This window comes from Taeniopygia guttata, chromosome 1 (genome assembly GCF_048771995.1).
Source record: "Taeniopygia guttata chromosome 1, bTaeGut7.mat, whole genome shotgun sequence".
Classification (NCBI taxonomy): Eukaryota; Metazoa; Chordata; class Aves; order Passeriformes; family Estrildidae; genus Taeniopygia; species Taeniopygia guttata.
This window is the reverse complement of record NC_133024.1, coordinates 81,224,910-81,244,997: the sequence shown is the minus strand read 5'-3', so window position 1 is coordinate 81,244,997 and position 20,088 is coordinate 81,224,910. Positions and strand designations below refer to the sequence as shown.

Sequence of the window (20,088 nt, the reverse complement as noted above, 5' to 3'; positions counted from 1 at the left end):
AAGAAAAGCAAAACAATATGAATCCTTGAAAAATGAGTGAAGATGCTGCTTGTTGAGGAATATGGCTTCCTGATACCTGTCAGACTAAGAACATTTTACTCTTCAAAGTCTAAGTCTAAGCCAAAGGATGCTAGATTAGAACGAGGACTGTGGGTGCTGAGAGATGTCTAAGGAAATAGAGAGAAAAGGCCATCAGCAGACAGGCAGCTTCTACTGGTGTAGAAAGAGAGCAGCTGAGTCAGATGCTCTGTGTTCAAGGTTGCAATGAACGGCTGGAGGTCAGGGAAAGGGAAATATATCCAGACAATTGTGATGCTTTAAATACCATATCAGTATGCCAGGACTCAGACAGTAGTGTTATTATTGTATTGATATTGTTACAAATATTGTATTATAAGTTATGGTAAACTGCCTCAATTCAATAAGGAAAGAACTCAAATAAAATCCCTGCGTGACTTGGTAGAAAAGGTAAGGAGGTCACACTATTGCAAATTTCAACTTATGAATGAAATTACTGGATTCTGAGGATATACAAGAGGGAATAGATTGTGTGAAATGGTAAACTCACTGTAGGAAGGTGACTGGGCTGAAATTAGAGAAAACTGGGAAGTTGTATGTAAATTCTAATGAAAGGTTTTAACAGTACAGAAGTTATAGGGTAACATGCAATTGCTGCTTCCTGGATAGAATGTGGTTGGCATGCATGAAACCTATTCCACAGTGACTTCCCACACATTCAACCTGCAATCTTAAGCACATGTTGAGAGGGATGAAATGGAGGGTAGAGCATAGTGGAGACATCTCAGCCAGGCTCTGCTGCAATCCTTGCGGGGAGGGGAACTCAATGGCATCATGTAGCCAATGAAGTGCACAGCACCTGCCAGCCAGGGGAGATGGGAGCAGATGTACTGCAGCTGAACCAGCAACCAGTGGCAAAATCACTCTCCTCGGATGAACTTGGTTCATTATAACCAAATTGCAATATTAACACACACCTCCCAGGTGTGCCTGCCTCCAAGGTACAACCACCCTTCACTGGGCATGTGCTGAATGTTTTCCTGACCACAGAGCATGGTGCTAATAATACCAAGGCTGTAGGTTTGAGCCCTGTATGTATAAGAGCTGGCCTTGATGATATGTCTGGGTCACTTCCAACTCAGAATATTCTGTGATTCTGGGATGTAAGAGCAAAGCAAGAGAATTTTACAGTTGTCAGTAACAAAAGTATGTATGACTGGAGTCACTTAAGGTCCACTCAAAATTTAAAGAAATAGTGTGAAAGTTAAGAGTGGGAAGAAGTTATGGAAGACTCCATCATAGCTTTTGAGATCAGCTGACAAGGCTGAACCTGTCTTCTCCTCCACTGGAATACCTATTGGATGAGAAGAAACTTACTCTATGTGTGCTGAACCATTATGTCAAAATAGCTCTCATCGGTGATTACAGATTGTCTGCCTATTGCTTTCAATTTGGTTTTTGCTATCAACTGCAATCTTCTAAACTTAGCTTTTCACAATTTTCTATTATCAGACTGCTTATTGATAAAGTGTGTAATTCCATAAACTATTTAGTGTGCCCTTCAAGGGTGCTAGCAGTCATACTTGAAAACCATGGGGACATCCAGGAGGATGTTCCTATTCTTAAATTTTTATAAAGTATTCCATTCTGAGAGATTGTCAGCGCATGTCCCTGAGCAAGTCAGCTGAACTGCCCTCCAATACAGCACACTGATCAGCAGAGTCGCTGTAATGGGACACTGGCACACTGAGCAGACACGAGGGTCTCAGCTTTCCTGGGGCATCCACAGACCAAACAAATATAAATGGTTCAAGGAAACCCCCCTTTTATGTGACATTCACATACTTACCCTACAGAATATCTCATGCTGCCACTGCTGCAGTCAGATGGTTCCAGGGACCACAGGGGGGATCCAGATAGGTATTTCTACATCCCTTTTAAATCTCATGGTTTGTACCTGTGGATAAGTGCAGAAATAAGGCTTTGTTCTAAAGGCCTTCCTTACATGTCGCTGTAAATTTCTTCTGCTCTGGGAAACTCAGAAATGACACATATGGCCATGCTTACACTTCTAATGTTGTGAAGAAAAAACACGAGGGTGTGAGTCTCCCAGAACACCACTGTTCATGACTGCTTCTTGCCTCAGGCTGGAGCTAGGAAAGGCTGCTCCCAAAAAGCTGTGAGGAAGCAAAAGGTTTCTTCTTGGCAAGGAGGCTTAGCTGATTCCTAGAAACGCGCAAGCTGACACCTACTTCTAGCAACAGACAAATTTTAAGTAATGCTGTGCCTAAAGTCTGTGTAACATCTAATGTTTTGGTTGTGGTACATCCCGATTTGTCAAGTGGACACTTAAGAGCAATAGTACAAAAAATTATATTTCATTCAACAGTGTTTTCTATATTAAATAGAAACTGAAACATGCTTTGGAAAATGGAATGGTTTTTTAAATGAAATTTTGATTGTATTAATTCAGCTACATCTTGGACTGTGATAGTCTAATTTCTGGATTATTTTATTCCTTAGATATAGCAACAATGATTGATCTTCACCTCATTAATTTTATGTGCCTACAGTCTTGTGACCATGTCTAAAGCACATCTGAACTCCCTTTGCTATCAATGGAGGGAAACAAGCACTTTCTAGTGTACCATTAATTTTGGAAAGAAACTTTAGCATGAGGTGTGTGACTTCGTAGAAACAGCCTTTTCATTATTTGATAAATGGAGTCTAGACAGCTAATTCAGATATATATGTCCAGCCTTGGTCTGATGAATCATGCTCCTGATGCCTACACTAGACTGCCATATACATTTGGAAGGACAGCATGACTGTTCCAGGTGCCTGATTTTCCAGTGGGTATTACTGAGAAGCCATGGGTTAAAGCAGTCTCTGCTTTTTGAGGAAAAAAACAGTGAGAGGTCTGGAAAGAGAGGATGGTGAATAAAATTTTCTGAGATTTACTTCTCAGTTGTTCCACCACCCAACTCCATGACTTCTACTGCCAACAACAACTGCTTCATGAGGCACCATAGTCAGGCTGATCCTTTTGCTCTGGCCTAAAAGTTCCCCAAGATGCTGTGAAGTTTTTATCCTATCAGCTCTCTGGGGTGTCCCCTCAAGTGGAATATTGAGAGAAGATTTTGTGGGAACGAGTATGGTTGACTGCAGTATGATGCTGATTCAGTCCAGCTGAAGTCCCATAGAACATATGTTAAAATTGGCAGATGATGCAGAACTCATGTGATTCCTGTCATAGCTAATACTTCAAAGTAACTGATTTCTGCTATGTTGTATGCCAGGCTTTTCATGCATTTCCTGCTTCCCTCCTTTTCCCTGTCCCAGCTCCTCCTTGCCTCAATGTCAGCTTTTCCTCACTGTACTGTATCACTGCCTGGTCTGTGCATCATTTATGTGGTGGCTGTGTCTTTTGGGGTAGTGCTGCAATAGACAGACAGCATCTGAAAAATGATAATCAGCAGCAGTGCAAAGGTACAGTTTTATGGATCTCAAAGACAAAATGGTATAAGATGCACTGGTCTTTTAACCTGCTTTTATTCTGCTAAGGATCTAAAATCAGTAAATCAGAAAAAAAAAAAAAAGAGGAAATTAATACAAGTGTGAAGTTAACTGAGTTGTAAAGATCAGCTTCATTCTTTCATCTTTGTGAAAATTGTTCATCCACTGTTGATTGAGATGAAAATTAGTTTAGCTATACTGCTGCATCTTAAGCTTCAGCTACACTAATAAGTGAAATATGCAGAGGACTGTTCTCTGGCAGGGGCCAACTGACCCCAAAAACCTGCACCTTTCGAGCTCGCAGACACCGACAGCAGCATGGTTACTTGCACACAGTGTATTTGGACCTGTCAATGGCCCATGCTGACCCCTGAGCCATGCCTGCAAATTCTCTGGGCATCTGGTCAGGCTAACAACGTGACCTGAAACATTTTTTAAGATTAACAACACATTTCCAAGGTGAGTTTAGTGTGAACAGCCTGTACGTGGCCTTGATGTCCAACCTAGTGTGAATGTCACCTAAGTGCTCTACTGAAGGGTCTGGTGGTAAAGGGGTTCTTGTCCACCCCTTTAATAAGCAGTCATGGGGAAAATAAAACTGTGTATGAACTATGCTGAATCCTGAAAGTGACTGTTATTGCTACTATTTTAATCTTGGTATTCAGCTCATGAGTTACCATTAATTCAAAATATATGAAGGTTGAAACTTTATTAAAAAGTGACAGTTTGAACTGGAGTACAAGTTGTGAACATTTCTTTTGTAGTGATAAATTTTATAAAATCTTTAATCCTAAAAATCTATTAAAGGAAAAAAATTTATAAAGATATAGCACTATCTGCAATGAACTATGAACAATTGGTAGATTGTTCTGCCAATTATTTATAGAAACATGTATTTCATAAGTATGGAAGTATGTTTAGTATTATAAATCTGTCTAGTTGAGTATTTTCTGCATAAACTTAGAACTGGAAAAATTTTGTGATTAAACTCATTAAAAGTATCATTACTGCAACATACTTTGTTAAAATAATTTCTTTTTTTCTAAGTCAATAGCTCATAGGCTGATCTTTTTATTCCTTTAGGGAGTATTAACTGTGCCAAAGACAAAAATTGTCTCCTCTGAGAAGTTAAATTATTTCCCTGGCTAAAATCCAGAGACAATATTTTTCTGTTTGAAATATGCAGGCAAATTGGCAAGATCTATGCACCACCCCTCTTTAACTGCACACTGTGAACATCTCTATGGAGAGGTCCAAAGGTTTTTGCATGTGAAAAGAGAGAGAGGATAGTCCTACATACAATCCCATGAGGACTGAAGAAGTGATTTTGGAACTATATGCCATCTCTATCAAATTTGACTTATAATACATTTCAGAAGGTCACCTGTGAAAGAGTTCAGAGAAGGAAAATGCAAACAAACCACAGACAAAACCAAATAAATATGGATAAACTGAGGATTCTCCTGCTTCCTGCCAAATTAAAACCTGAGAAAAAAATTCTTCTGTCTGGTCAAATGAAACATCTTTCATTTAGAAGAAAATATTTCATTTGTTTCTGTGACATTTCTGGGGAAAACAAAAGGGGTTTTTGTTAAAAACAGAAGTAAATTTCAAAAACAACAATTTAAGGTGCTATATTTCATGCATCTTAACACTAACTGGAGCACAGAAGTCATTGAATGAATCAGGTGATTTGTCCTTGTGGGGATTATTAAAATTCATAAAGTCTAACATTCTTTCCATGCTGTAGTGTAGGTTACTTTGAAGTTTCTTAAATTTCAGACCTACTCTCATATATTTCTTAACCAGAAGCAAATCTGTTCTTTGAGATAAACCTCTATGATTCATGAAATTGATGTTTCTTTTCCTAGCACTGTAACACATTAGGAAACACCACTGAAGATCCCACTTTACTTCAGAAGCGTGTCTTCCACTGACTTTACTGATAGCAAGGTGGGCTGTTGCTACAGAATACAATATTTTCCTCTGAGACCAAGATCTGTGCTGACATCAGTGGAAAATTTCCTGCTAATGGAGCATAGGATTAAGTAAGATGATTGTATTTTTCACCTCAATGAAAACAGAAATCATGCAGTTGCTTTCCTTAGCTCATCTTTTGTAAATAATTAGCTATACTGCAGTGATATTCCCTCTGGAAGTATAATTTAGTAGGCCAGAAATTGTGAAATGTAAATATTAGAGCTTAACAGTCTGATTTAGGTGGAAAATATGACAGCATTTGGCTAAGTTCTTTGAATCCCCTGGACAAACCAGCAGTGCTTTTACTTATACTTAGTCTTTAAAATAAGAAAACAAGTCTGTCTAATTTTGTAGGGGTACAATTTGAGTAGCAAGAAAATTATTAGATATGATTCATATCATCGCTTGAATCATTCTTAGCTTGAGGATAAGATTATGAGTTCATGTTCTGTATTTGTGCTTGAAAGTTATTTGTTACTATTTTATGTTTACTAATAAACCAATAAGAAATTCTGTACCATGCACTTGTGGTGTGGTGTTCTTAGAAGAGGTTTTGGATTAGACATGGTGCAAATATTTCTCATTCCTTCATGAACATTAAAGTGAACAGCAGAATTTGGGGGAAAAAAACCAAACACTGATAATGCATCAACCCTGCATGGTATGTGGTCCTCTATGGTAGAAGCTTTCAAGAAGAGAATTTCGTAGAGAAACTAGTGAGATATTAGTAGTGGATTTAATAGATTTGGAGAAAAGCCAACAGCAAACCTGGTGGAAGACACAGAGTGGGGAGCCCAGGCAGCTTCATCTGAGTCTGCCGTCATGTCTGCCCTGCTCTGAGGCAGAACTTTTGAGGTGCTGGTCAACCATAAACAGCATCTCAAGCCAGACAGAGAAGGTAGAGCACCAGAGGCCAGCTCCTCACTGTGATGCTGACCTGGGTGGCACATTTCCCAGCAGAAATAGAGCCCCTTTCCCTCCCAAGGGGACACTTTGGTCAGAGCAGCTCTAGCAGTAGAGTCCCTCTGGCTGCAGCAGCATCACTTCATAGAGCTGCTGCACATGTTGGTGGTAATCCAGTTCTGCAGAAGACTGGTCTTAACCAAACTATTTTTGCAATCTGTGCACTGGGTCTAAATGAAAAATGGCTGTGGCTTTGCTGCAGCGGATGGCAACTGCCAACATAGAGGAGGGTTTCTGTGTTTCTGGGACTGTGTTTCAGGGTCACGGATTTTCAGCTTCAGCCCAGCTGGGCATTCTAGTTTTAATGCAAAAGCACTTAGATTCAATTAGGCCAAACTATAGGAAATCATTAAGAGCTCAAAGATTTCTAAATTAGATCTAGCTGAAGGGTACAATGTACATTTTCACATAGCAGGCTCAGTGTCAGGGCAGTTCCAGCTCTCTCCTAGTAACTCCCTTCTGACAGAAGGAAAAGAACTATAGCCTGCTTGAGGCATTATATAAAATCAAAAATAGGGTTAGAATGAAATTACAATTACAAAGTGCTAATTGAATCATGGGCACAGTGACTGCTGGAGCTAATTAGAAAGGCACGGGGATGTCTGTGTACCAGTCCCTCACTCAGGAAGGGATTTGCCCCAGTTCAGGTTCTTCGTATCACTTGATTTCCACTCAAAGCAGTTACTGGCAGACAGAGAGAAGTTAGGCTAATACAATTTCCCATATTGGCATTTTAACATACAACACTTCAAGGAGACAAGGGCTTAACCACATGCAGCATTCTCCCATGACAGATTATTCCATTTAAAACTCTTGATTCACTGCAATTTAGTGCCAGGTGAATGAGAATTGTCCTGCAATTGTACATAGGCATGTCAAAGCTTGAATGCTTCTAAGAAAAAACACAAATCAAAAACTTGTTGGCCAACAAAATGAAACAATGTTCTCAGTTATATACAGTATGAAGAATTAAGCTTCCCTTCTTTATTTTATACATTTATTAGGTAGTAATTCCATTCCATATAGTGCAGCATACCTTGAACAATAGAATAAAAAGCACTGCAAAACTTATTTTTACCTTTCTGAAGCGTTTATGCTTCTTTTAATGTAGATACTGTAAAAGATAATCATATGCTATTATAGATTATTTATTCATACATTGTTCTTTAAAAAGGGAAAAAATGGCTGTGTTATCATAGCAATTTTTGGCTTTTTTTGCTATTCTTCTACATTTGTCATTTTATCATGAAGCAGAGCAGACAAAGCCACGTGCTAAATAACAGCACCTCTCATAAAAGCAGGAAATGGGAGGAAGGAGAGCTTGTATTAGAGGGCTGGCTACTAAGGAAAAAATAAATCACAGCACAGCTTCACCCACTGTTATTCAGTGTAAAATAAAATTAAGATCCTTTACCATTTCCTGGCTTCAGAAATATGCATACCTACTTAAGTATTATGTGCACTTAGGTATGCACAAAACTGGAGCATGTGTTATGTGCCACTGTCTGAGACCTACAGAAATCAATAAATATTGACACTGACTTGGAACAGGATGAAAGTGGGAGGAATTTTGCCCACTGGTACCATTAACTCCTTGGGTTTTCCAGTTTGGTAATATAAAAAATGTTAGATAAAGCAGGAACAGATTGCATACTTATTAACCATTTATACAATTAACTTGTTGCCTAGTATTACAGCTCAAGTAGTTTATTTTAGTGTGTTAGCCATAATTATAATTGATTTTTATTGCCCCTTCTGTAACTCATGCTCACAAAAAATAAAGGAACTTACTTTTATTTTCATGTTGAAGTCATGAGTGAGAGATTGCTGCTAAAAGGGGTGCTAGGAATTCATGAGAGGGAACGACAAAATGACAGAATTACATTGATGTTTGCAAACTCAGTTTTTACTTCCATTGGTACTTGTAAATATCAAATATGTATAAATTGTTAAGTCAATATTGTAGAGAAAAAACACTGTGCACTTCAAGGAAAAATGAGAACAGCTTCTATCATTGTCTAATTTAACATAGAACCAGTCTATGGCAGCTCTTCCCAGGAAAAAGATATGATATCATGATACATAAGAGACATAAGAATTAAGTCTTCCAGACAGGTGTCTTTAACAGCACTGAGGAGCCCAAGCCATAGCCTGAACTGTGACTTAGGGGCTGAATAGAGTTTGAAGACTGTTCCTAATCCAAAGAATTTATGAAATGTTTATGGTAGAGAAAAAACAGCAAGGCTATTAGACTCAAATAGAGGAGATACAGCAAAGATATTGGACTCAAATAGACTTCGTAAGCAATGCCTTGTGAGACTGGTTATGTGTAAGATACAGTTTTTTGACCATGTTAGGCCAAAAAGAGATGACAAAGGAATGTGCAAGTCTGAGAAGACAGGGATGGTGTATGGATCAGATGCTGCTTTCTGCAGGAGAAAGGAACCTAGCCTGCATATGGCTCCATGCATGAAGACTGAAGAGCTAGTCCAAAATGCACAGGCTGTTCTGAGTGTTTCTTACAAGAATTTTAGGTGTCTTTCTAAAAGAATAAAAACAAAGCACATTTTCTTTAGCAGGTTTATCTTGGGAAATTAAATAATGGTAGAAATTCAAGCGTCATCAAAGTAGCCCAGCATAATTAGCTGCCTTGAGACCTTCAGAATTTATTTGCTTGCCTATCACAATTTCCAGAAAGATAGGAGAAAAAACAGACTTCTCTAAGCTGACTCAAGCAATGCTAAGTAAAGGAAATGTTAGACAGAAGTGCAATTATGGACTTGATCATATTACTCCAAATATACATTGATTAAAAATATATAAAGTTAGAACAGGAGATCAAACCAGGTCAACAAAATGAAACAAAATTTGCCAATTTCATTTCTTTAACTCCTTTTAAGAGTTAAAGATTTCCTTTCTGCCCTATCAGAAAAAAAAAAAAAAAGAAAATTAATTTTCTTAATTGATTTAATCACTAGATTTATATGTTAGGATTTTAAAGCTCATAATTTTTCTCACAAGCTGAATAAGGGATTGTTGATTTTATGGACCTAGTTCATTTGTATCCTGCCATAATCTCTTGTAAATTTATTTTCCTATAATTTTAATGTCACCCTATGTACTCCAAGCAGTGTGCTCAGTAGCTGTAGCAAGGTCCTGGAGCATTATCCTATAGGTGCAGAATTTTCCAGGTGGATTTTTAAGGACAGATGAGGTTATCAATTTTGGAAGAGGTTTTACTGAGCTCCCCTAGATGGCACTCGGTATGGATACAACTAAAACTGCTGCAGTAAATCTTTCTCCACCTCAGCTTTATGTATTTTGTTAACCAATTACTCCAAAGTCATTGTAAAGTGAGGGTGAAAATGCAATTTCAATCTTCAGAAGCAATAAGACATGAAGCAATAAGAGATAAAGCCAAGGGGGAAAAAGCAATATTCACAGTGCTTTGCACACCAAATGGGGTTGGAAGGTTCTGCTTCTAAGATCATAATCACATCATCACACATTATTCTTTTATGGTTTGGTGGGTTTTTTTTTTAATCTTTGTTTATTTACAGGTGATCCCTTCTATATAGTATCTTGCCACTGGCATAACTACAATGTGTATAACTCTGGTTTTTTGCATCTCACAAGCTGGAAGAATGCAACTCACTAACAGAAATTTCATGACACTTGAAGACACTTTCATGTGTCTTCTTTTGTGTGGAATGATAACATTAACAGAGAGGGATAGTTGATTTCTTGTTTCTGACACTTCATCAGCTCCAGGAGGTATTTTTTGTCAATGCTGAAGGTGCTAGTTTTCTAAAAATCCCCCCTTCTTTATTTTTCTACCAACCTCTGAGTGCCTAGCTTGCAAGTGGCATGCCAGAGCAGCACACTTCCAGCCTAAAGGATTAAAAGGGGAAGTGTATTTTTGTGTTCAGCCTGAATTTTGAGCACAACCTAGAGGAATATGTATGGGACTGCAAATGCATCCTCATGCCCACTTGGCTGTACCTCCTGGTGCCTCAGTACATACCCTGAATATGTTGGCTACTGGGGGACAGGTGGGCTGCAGGATGAAGTGCTGCCCTCAAAACCCTTGCTCGTAAAACTGTAGTCAGCAAAATCATTTAACAGCTTATAAAACACAGCTTGCTCATGATTAAAAGTTTGTAGTCAGACACAGCACATAAATTTCTAGGCTTACTTTCATTCGCATGTTCTGTGAAAACAAAATTGAATGGTTATGCACAGTGGCTGCTTTGTCTTTTAATCAAAATAGGACACAACAATTGATGAGAAAAGAAAGGAAATAGAGCTACCATTTCTGGGAAACATCTAAACAAATCCTAATTTGCAAATAACTTTCACCCAATTTTGGTGTACTAGAAAGAAACACAGCAGAAGAGAAAGCAACAATATACAGTCACAGAGTCATCAATGCTGGAAGAGACCTTTAGGATCATCAAGTCCAGCTATCAACCTGGCCATATCACTGTAGCCCCTAAAGCACTAAACCATCATCCAGCACCAGACCCAGGCACCTCTTAAGCACCTGCAGGGATGGTGATTCCACCGCCTGCCTGGACAGCCTATGGCACTGCCTGTCTCAGCCCAAAGCCATTTCCTCTGCTCCTCTCACTGCAGGCACAGTAGAACAGACATATTCTTTAGTCCTGTCATGAGCCTTGTTGCACTTTGCTGGACATGCTCTGTCACCTCAATGTCCTTTTTTACAGTGAGGGGCCCAGAACTGAATGCTATATTTCAGGTGTGGCTTCACCAGTGCTGAGAATAGGGGGATGATCCCTTCCTTAGTCCTGCTGGCTACACTCTTGGTACAAATGTGAGTTTGTATCAGCAAAAATTATTTGTCTGTAGTAGATAGGGACAGGCGAACGGAAGATCCCGGGATATGACGGAAAGAAAGACCCTTCCCCCATCTCCCTGCCACATGTTATCTATCACCCCCAGAACATGTAACCACACCTAACCCAGTAGTTTTCCACTCCTGACTAACCCTAGAGACCCTACCAACCCCCCCTGACGTAGCAAAGTCCCCCAAGACTATTTAAACCCATGAGATAAGATAATAAAGGCTTTCGACCGTCCACCACATTGGTGCCTGTGTGCGTCATTAGCCTGAGTAGCCCGGGCGAGGCCGGGCTGCCGTGCTGCCTCCTTGCAACCAGGTCGCCGTTGCCTCCCCTGAAGGCAACATTTGTCATAATCTTGAAAATAAAGGTGATAGAAGGAGAATCCCATTATGAAAGAGTGAACAGTATAGGCCAGTTTGAATTTTAAAGCCACTGTCAACAATTTCACCAAAACAAGAAAAAAAAAATGCTGCCTCAAGGCCTGAGAAGAATCTCTAGGAGTCCAGAGAGCTGACACACATGTCTGAGATTGGGTTCATGATGGCAAGGTGCCTGACTTCTGGTCCTCTGACTAGAACTCTTCATCGCCCAGGGGACTGTTAGCTATTGTGGGGTATTCTGGAATGGATTTTTCATAGTTGTTTGTACACAAAAAGGATAAGTCTTTCTAATTTCTCAAGGAATTGCTGAATATCTTTTAAAAACTTTTCCACTTGCAGCTCCTGACACTTAGAACCACTAGGAATCATCAAAGACTTTTGCCAAAATGGGGAAGGGATACAACAAAAGACAATAGGGTTTGAGGTACACATAGTTACACAAGCAAGGCTCTTTAAGTCAAAGAAAAAAAAAAAAAAAAAAAAAAAACAGCATGGATAATACTGTCATTCTATAATCCCTCCCAGATATAAAGGTTTGTCCTCAGCTGTTTCAGTCAGTAAACAGGCTCTCAGCATCAAGCCACTGAAAACAAAGACTAATGCAGTGATGTGTTTAAAAGCTTGTGCATTGCACTTGATCAGCATATTTTTCCTCTTTATGACTTGCAGAAAGCCTGACTGCTGTCTCTTGAGACGCAAATAATTTAGACTGTGTCTAGGAGAGCTGTGATCTAAGATAAATAGCTATCAGAGTGATAGAGTGGCACATACGAGTCATGAAGCCTCATGGTGGCAGTCTGATTGCTAGTTTGGAGTCTTGTATTATCTGTGCTAGCATAAGAACAAATTTATATAAATATGTGGTAGAAAGGGAGAAATTTGTTCTTCACATAATACCTGTTTTATGCTCTAGTGGACCCAGCTGAGTCACTGAAGTATCAGCACACTGTTACAGTGCTTTTTTAAAGAAATATCCTCACAGAATCTGAAATTCTGTATGTCACTAATTATGTTATCATCAAAATTTATAAGTGAATATTAGCACCCTGCTTCTTGCAAACTGCAGCTTAAACCCAAGTTATAATATAGGGTGCTCTCAAAAAATCAGGCTGTAGAGGCTTCAGGCTGGACTTTCCAAAACAGTGGGAAGATTTTCCCTGGGCTCCTCTGCATCTCAGTTGCTTCTTGCTTAAATGTGAAGGGCACAATCTCCCTCTCCCATTGGAGCAATGTGATGGTGAATTCATTCAGTTTTTTGAAGCATCTTAATCATGGAATACAGACAGTCATGGAAAACAGAAACATCACACAAGCTGGGCTGAAATAATGACCAGTGAACAAGGCAAGAAACTTCCCACAAAGCAACATACTGACAAAGGAAATAGCTGCTCAGGAAATTATTCCTTCCCCTCCTGGACACAGAGTGGTATACCAGGACCAGTGGGAAATACCCCAATCTTTTTAAGACTTACATCACACTACAGATTCCCAAATGGTACAAGACAGGATTTAACAGCTGCAAAATGTGCACCTCCAGTATATATTTACTTTTAAGACAGTAATTTTGTAATTTTGCCAAAGTACCATTAACAATTTGATTAATGTTACTGAACACCTCTGTTCACACAACCTTGAAAAGGTAAAAGCGGGAGTCTTCTACAAAGCTCACCCTGATTAAAATGAACTTCTCAGCTGTGCTTACTCTGCAAGTCCAAAACTGTGCATTTTCCTCTGTTGGAAAGACGCTCACAGCTTTGCACTGGAAAAGCTGAGCACTGCCTTGTGCTGCTCTATCAGTATTAATAAAAGGTTATGAAAACTTGGAGTACTTCTGTAGGAAATTTTGATAAACACATTGAGAATTTATTTAGCCAGCTTCCAACCTTTATCATGTGCTTTCCCACAGTGAGTGAGTAAGGATCCCATTTCTGTCTTGTAGCAAGGACCAGTGGGAATTACATTTTACAAAGGATAAAAGAACCTAAACTGTGGATGTCACTGCAACAGGAAATGTGTGTTATATACAGCTCTGTCCTGTTAATTGTGACATTAGAGATCCTGAACACCTTTGTCACATTTTCATTGACAAGGGACTCAGAAGCACGCTATTTCCTTACTGCTTTTGCTGACTAATATTATGCAAAGAAGTATCCTGCTTTGATATTCTTACAAATTGCTCTATTGAACAGTAGGGAAGGAAACATTCACATGGAGAACTTAGCATAATGCTCAGTGCTGCCTGTGCAGCTCTCCCAACAAGTCCCAACAAGCTTCAGAGAGAATAAGGCACTTTGTGGTGCCACAGATGCCAGTGTTCAAAGTACAAACATAAAATGAGCTTTGTCTACAGAGAGAAGCAGGCAACTTCCTAACTCTGTGTGGAATCTGCAGATATTGTTTTGCTTCAGCTAGAAAGGCCTTAGTTGTTTTTCAAAGAAGGATGAGTATAAGGTCCCCTTCTTCATGTCTTTTATATCAAGTCACTTGATATAGAGAGAGCTCAAGTCCAAACATCCTCCTCACAGCACTCATATCCCAGGAGTACCTCATGGCCTGTGAGATATGCTCCCGTGAGGTTCTCTAGAGCTCTTTTGCTAAAGTTTATTTTAAATTTCATTGGATAAAATGAAGAATCAGAAGTACAGTAATGCAGAAGGCTGCACACTGCACCTTCAGGAGGCATGCTCTCTTTTCTGAAGACTAGGAACTTAAATCATTTTATATAAGGTAAAAACCCACACCAAAATTTGAAAGATGGCAATGAGAGTGTTATTATGAAAGGATAGCCTCCTGCATACTGAAGAGAGTTTTGCAATGCAAAACTTTTAAATGTTGGTTCAGCTTCCTTTGGTCTTCTTTAGACTTTCTCATATGTAAAGCTAGAGAAGGAATTAATAGCCAGTGGGGTTTTTTGTCAGGTTTTCAGCATACGATAAATGCTTTATTTCTGGTAGAGATTTTTTTTTTTCATTTGGCCCATACTTTCTTTGCTTGCCTGGCATATTCTGAAAGGCCAGAACAACTCTTCTCCAGTTCCTGAATCTCTGTTTGATTTCATCGAACATCTGCAGATTTACTGTGCCTCAGCTTCTCCATGTAAACACTGTCTTGAGATATCATTAGCTGAAAAGTATGAAGAAACGAATGAGGATACAGGAAGTGTGGAGAGCTGGCAGGGTTGTATTTCTGGAAATTTTATTTTAAATCATAATTTTAAAAACTTGTCAGTTTGTACAACTTACTGGTAGCCCAAAGCCATGTTCATGAAAAGAGAGATTTTATTTATATGGAATATAAACTGTGAGGCCAGGGAGAGAGGCATCATAGTGTATTTTTAACAATGACAAAGAAGGGATGAAGAAAGAAAGCACTGCTGATATGACAGTTAGAGTATTAAGTTATATTGTTTGCACTGCCCCATGTTATACTTTCTTCTTTCTGCTGTAAATAAAATAATTCTTCAAAATTCACCAGTATTCCAGTTGGAAGTAAGTAGAATTTATAATACTGGAAAAATTAAATTTGGAAGAAAGAACTGTGAGTCTTTGGCACGGAGCAAGTTACAGTTTGGAAAGCAGAGGCTGAATTATGGAGAAAATGGTTTTTCTGCTGGTTTTGGATGGTGTTTGGGGATTTTTTGTTTAGGTTTTTGTTGTTTTTTATTTGTTTGTTTGTTTATAATTTAATCTCCGATGTGTAGAGCTGCATCAGAGCAGCTACCACTCAAAAATCTCCCTTAAAAGATGCACAGGACTGTATAACTCCTTTGGATGTTGACATCAGCTTCCCCTGCTAAGTTTCTACTTTGCAACCTCATCATAACATTTCACACTGGGTAAATTTTGGCACGATTTGGAAGAAGATGAGCCAGGAATTAATGAAGAGGAAGATTCAACAACATGATAACCAGAAGCTAATGCTACTAATGCTTGAAAAACTGGAGTAGGGGAGAAAGGAGAAAGAGAAACATGAGTAGAAGATATTTGCTATTCTTCATTTCTTTATAATCTATTCCTTTTACCTTCAGTTCTCCAAAGAGATATTTTTAGCAATCCTTGTGGTTAGCAATATCAGTTGCTTCTGTGATTTCCTTACAGGCTAGTTACCAAAAAATCTGTGGAGTTGTTGAATATCAACTGCTACCTAGAGCCAAGTTTTGCTTATAAAGCCAGTTAGATGAAAATGCCAGATTCAAAGGCTGAATACAGAAGAATTTGTATAATTGTAAGTTGAGCTCATCCATAACAAATGTTAGTAGAGCAGATCTTTTGTTTCCCCAACCAATAGAGGCATTCACCTCGATTAAGCTCAGTCTTGCTACATCTCTGCTACCACTGCATAGTAAAAAAAAAAAAAATCTTATAAAAAAAATACAGCAATTATTTCATTGGGGATATGAATGCATTACAGTGATTGCATAGTACTCTGATTGTGTGTCCTTTTGCTCTTTACTTGCTCTCCAAGGAGTTGGGATTAGTGTTAACATGACATCCCAGCTAGCTCAGCTGATAGTCCTTTATTCCTGGTTCTACTCTGTATCTGAGATGAGACTGCATGTCTTATTAAGCACTGGCCTTGTGATGCATGCTAGTAAAGTCATACTTTTTGTATTTATAAAAGAAGGAATAAATTATCTTGTCCTGGAGTTCTCTCATAACAAGATTCTGCTGTACAAAATTCTAAGTAGTTTCCTCCTTCCATCACCCTTCTTAAGTCTCACCTAAATGGCCACTAAAGTGATTTATTAAAGGCTTGTTAACAGCTGTTCCCTTCCTGTCACTTTCCCCTCGTGGCTGTTGTGTGAAACAACTTTCTGTAGGAGAAAAGCAAATGAATCATGATTACTTTTCAATGCATCCTCTCTCATCATTTGAGCCATCAGTGTTTATCATGTGGACCCTACAATCACCAGTGATGACAAATGCAAACTCAACGAAGTCATCACCTAATTTTGAGGTCCATTTACCTCCTTATCTCTAGGGAAAATTACCTGGCTGGAAATAGAGGGATTTTTCATTTTATACATAAGACAGGAAATTGTAGCTGAGGTACAACAGAGCCTTGGGAAGCATATAAATGTGGGTTATTTGTTCCCTCATGATGTTCTAACACGTAAACATAAGTAATACAAGGTAACAAGTGAACATTTCTGCATACTCAGTGCTGAAGCAAAACTAGTGGTTTTCATCAGGATCTTGAATACTCAGTCTCTGCCTGTTCAGGTTGTTACAAACTGCTCTGTAATTGTTTGGGTTGTGTGACCTCTGTACCAAGGTTGGTTGCTTTTTTCCCTCAACAGAATGTCTTTGTTATCTTCAACATTCTTAGGAATGTTTCCTGATTAGAGCTCTAACATTGCCAGCTGTATCTTCCTGATAACCTCAGTATGCTCTGGGGTCATTGAAGAGGTCACATGCACATTTTAGGTATCCGCAGTTTACTAATAAAATTAATGTCCGTAGTGCTTTTGGCAGCACCTTTTATTAATATATATTCATATATATTAAATTACATTCATATATATTAACATACATTATTATACTATTATTAAAAATATGTAGTAGTGATCTCTTCAAGTTGGAGTTCAGAGGTAGCCATAAGTACATAGTGTGACCACAAAGGTAGGGGCTCTTCAAGACATCCCTTGAGGAGATGTGGGAGAGGAGTGAGAACTAGTCTCCTACTCTGCCCCTCCACTGCCTGCTCTCTGAGAAAAGGTGTGCTGGAAAGGAAACTGAAGCCAACCCTCCTGTCAGTGGCTTGCCATGTCCCACCACTATATCAGAAGTCACCATCTGCATCTTCACATGACTCTAGCCCAGACACATCACATGGCTCCACAAATGCCAGTCTCTGCAGTGACCAGAGGCCGCTTCCTCCCCCACTGAGACCCAGCAGCTGTGTATTCATTTAAAAGGGAGATCAGTGAGTGGTTTGTGTGCAGGTGGCTCTCATGTGAGGGTAACTTTGCTTGGAACAGGGTGTTGTGCCATAGCCAACTGTCCTCCCATTGCTACAGCAGAGATCTGAAGTGCTGGTGGGTCAGCTCCTGAACAGCTGCAGTTTGCAGCATGGATTTTTCTGGTTTATAACCAAGATCTGTCACAGTTTGTAAAGGACAAGATGCCAACTATATCCAACTGCAAGGTGTCTGATGAGAGAAAAGGACACGAGCAGCTCACTAATCTTTCTCTCAGGCTTCTGCATCCATTATGTTCCTTCCAGTCAGATGGAAACAAGATGAAACTTTGGAAGACTCAAGTGGTATTGAAAAGAGAAGCAGGGCAGGAGCACTCACCAGAGGAAAACAGATAGATGCACCCCTAGAATAGGGAGATGAAGAAAAGGAACTTTGCTTAGCTTTCTGTCTCCTTTCTGAGAGGCCTCAAGAACCTTCTTCAAGATTTACATATATTGGACAAGTTATTCTTAACAGGACAATTGAAGGACCCACTCCAGGAATTAGGTCATACATTCCAGCTTCCTGGCAATAAATAATGGAAAAGGATATGAGTGAAGGTATCAGTCAACACACAGGTGTGTTTTCTTCCTTAAAGCCAGGAAGCTCAGTCTATATTTTCTTCTGCACTGCTGTCATGGTGTAACCACAGTCACTAACAAGGTACCACACAGCCACTGGCTCTGTCCTCATCCCCAGTGGGATGGGGAAGAGAATCAGAAAAAGATGAAACCCATAATAAGAACAGCTTAATAATTTCAGTAAAATATTATTAGTCATAATCATCATAGTAGTCATAATGGAGAGAAATGGGAGAGAGAGAGGGAGGAATAAAACCAAAGAAAGACAAATGATGCACAATCCAATTGTCAGCACCTGCTGACTGATGCCCAGCCCATCCCCAAAAAGTGTTCAGCCCCTCTTGCCCAACTCCCCCAGATTATATACTAAAATTCTGTGGTATGGAATATCCCTTTGGCCAGTTTGGATTAGTTGTCCTTGCCATGCTCCCTCTTTGCTGCTTCTGTACCTGCAAACTGGGAAGATGAGAGCCTGAAAAGTTCTTGACTTAGACTAAGCACTACTGAGCAACAAAAATCCAAAACACAGCACTGTAAATTAATTTTGTCCCAGCCAAACCCAGGATGCACGCTCTTGTGATTTGGAGTATCATGACTTATTCAGAAATACTGGGAGGTTGTCTTTTAATTTCACTTGGAAGATCACAAACTTTATTATAAAATTTGTTTATTAAAATTGACAATTTCTTATTTTAGTGTTTATTGATTATAATTTCTAATTTTCCCTGTTCATTCAACTCTGACACAGTTGTGTCTTTTGATCAATATCCACTTTCTAGTAGCTAATCAACTTTTACTTGCAAAGTTCATATTTTATCATTTGGCTTTTATATGGTTATTTTCAAGAAAAAAAGAACATAAAAATTTCAACAAATATTTTTAATACAAAACTAAAAACTCCAAATCCAAATTAACCTCAGTAATCCTGATCATGATGTAATATTAATTACTTGGTGGCCATTATTCTTATTTTTATCTGGACTCTGCACCCCTGCCCCATGTGCTTTTGCTCAGAGTAGAAGTGTCTAGAGGTTGTGTAGCTCTACACTACAGTTATGGATGGGAGGGCTGCCAGTACCAGTGCAAAGAGAACACTCAGCAGTGCAGTAGTCCTGTAACAAAGCTACAGAGAAAATAAGAATATAGCAGATCTCTCACAACTCTCTCCTTTCAGTATTGTGGAGTTATGCAGTAGAGCAGTGTTAATCTGCAGGGGTTCTACTTGAAAAAAACTGAAGTCAGATGAAAAAATACAGAAAATCAGATTTTAAAAGATGAAGCTTTTAGAAGAAGATATATTTCTCTAAACAAAGCCCAAGATAAGATGCCCTGTATCTACAAATAAATAGGAATAGAAAATAACCTACCAGAAGTAGACCCATTTTGATAAAAATCCTCTAGGTCATCTTTTAAAGTCAGATCAGGTTTACTTCAATAAGGCATAAAAAGCCATTTTCAAGGTCAATAGCATCTCATTGAATAGGCCCCTTGATTGATACCTACTGGTAGTTGGCAATATGATGTGAGATAAAGGAATTCATAGTACCCATGAGAAATTTTAAAATAGTGTCAGCTTTCTCAGAAGTTATATAGTATGCTTGTAGAAAAGTTAGAGGGGCAAAAAATCAATTACCCCTACTGACCCCTGTAGTCAAACTAAGCCCATCAGAGGATCTTTGAAAAAAACCCAACCAGCCAAAGAATTTTCTAGCTCTACCTGTTCATTAATTTTAAGAAACCAACCTGTTTGGATCCTTTGAAAATCCTAGATACATCATGCCTGGGACATTACTCACATGAGTAGGGAAAAGTCTCCTGTCTCCAGG

At 39.0% G+C, this 20,088-nt stretch overlaps 1 protein-coding gene and 1 long non-coding RNA gene across 3 annotated transcripts in view; one reads left to right on the top strand and one right to left on the bottom strand.

Annotated features, from left to right (window-relative positions):
- LOC121470195 (uncharacterized) overlaps positions 1 to 7,522 on the top strand; it is a 19,662-nt gene extending 12,140 nt beyond the window's left edge. Inside the window, exon 2 of the mRNA XM_041717183.2 lies at positions 5,406 to 7,522. The gene's annotated coding sequence lies outside the window, so the exon portion shown is untranslated. The remainder of the gene's footprint in view (positions 1 to 5,405) is intronic.
- Positions 1 to 20,088, bottom strand: part of LOC140684531 (uncharacterized) — a 22,279-nt gene extending 2,191 nt beyond the window's left edge. For both annotated transcript variants that reach the window (XR_012056910.1, XR_012056911.1), the window contains exon 1: positions 20,006 to 20,088. This is a non-coding gene — a long non-coding RNA (uncharacterized lncRNA). The remainder of the gene's footprint in view (positions 1 to 20,005) is intronic.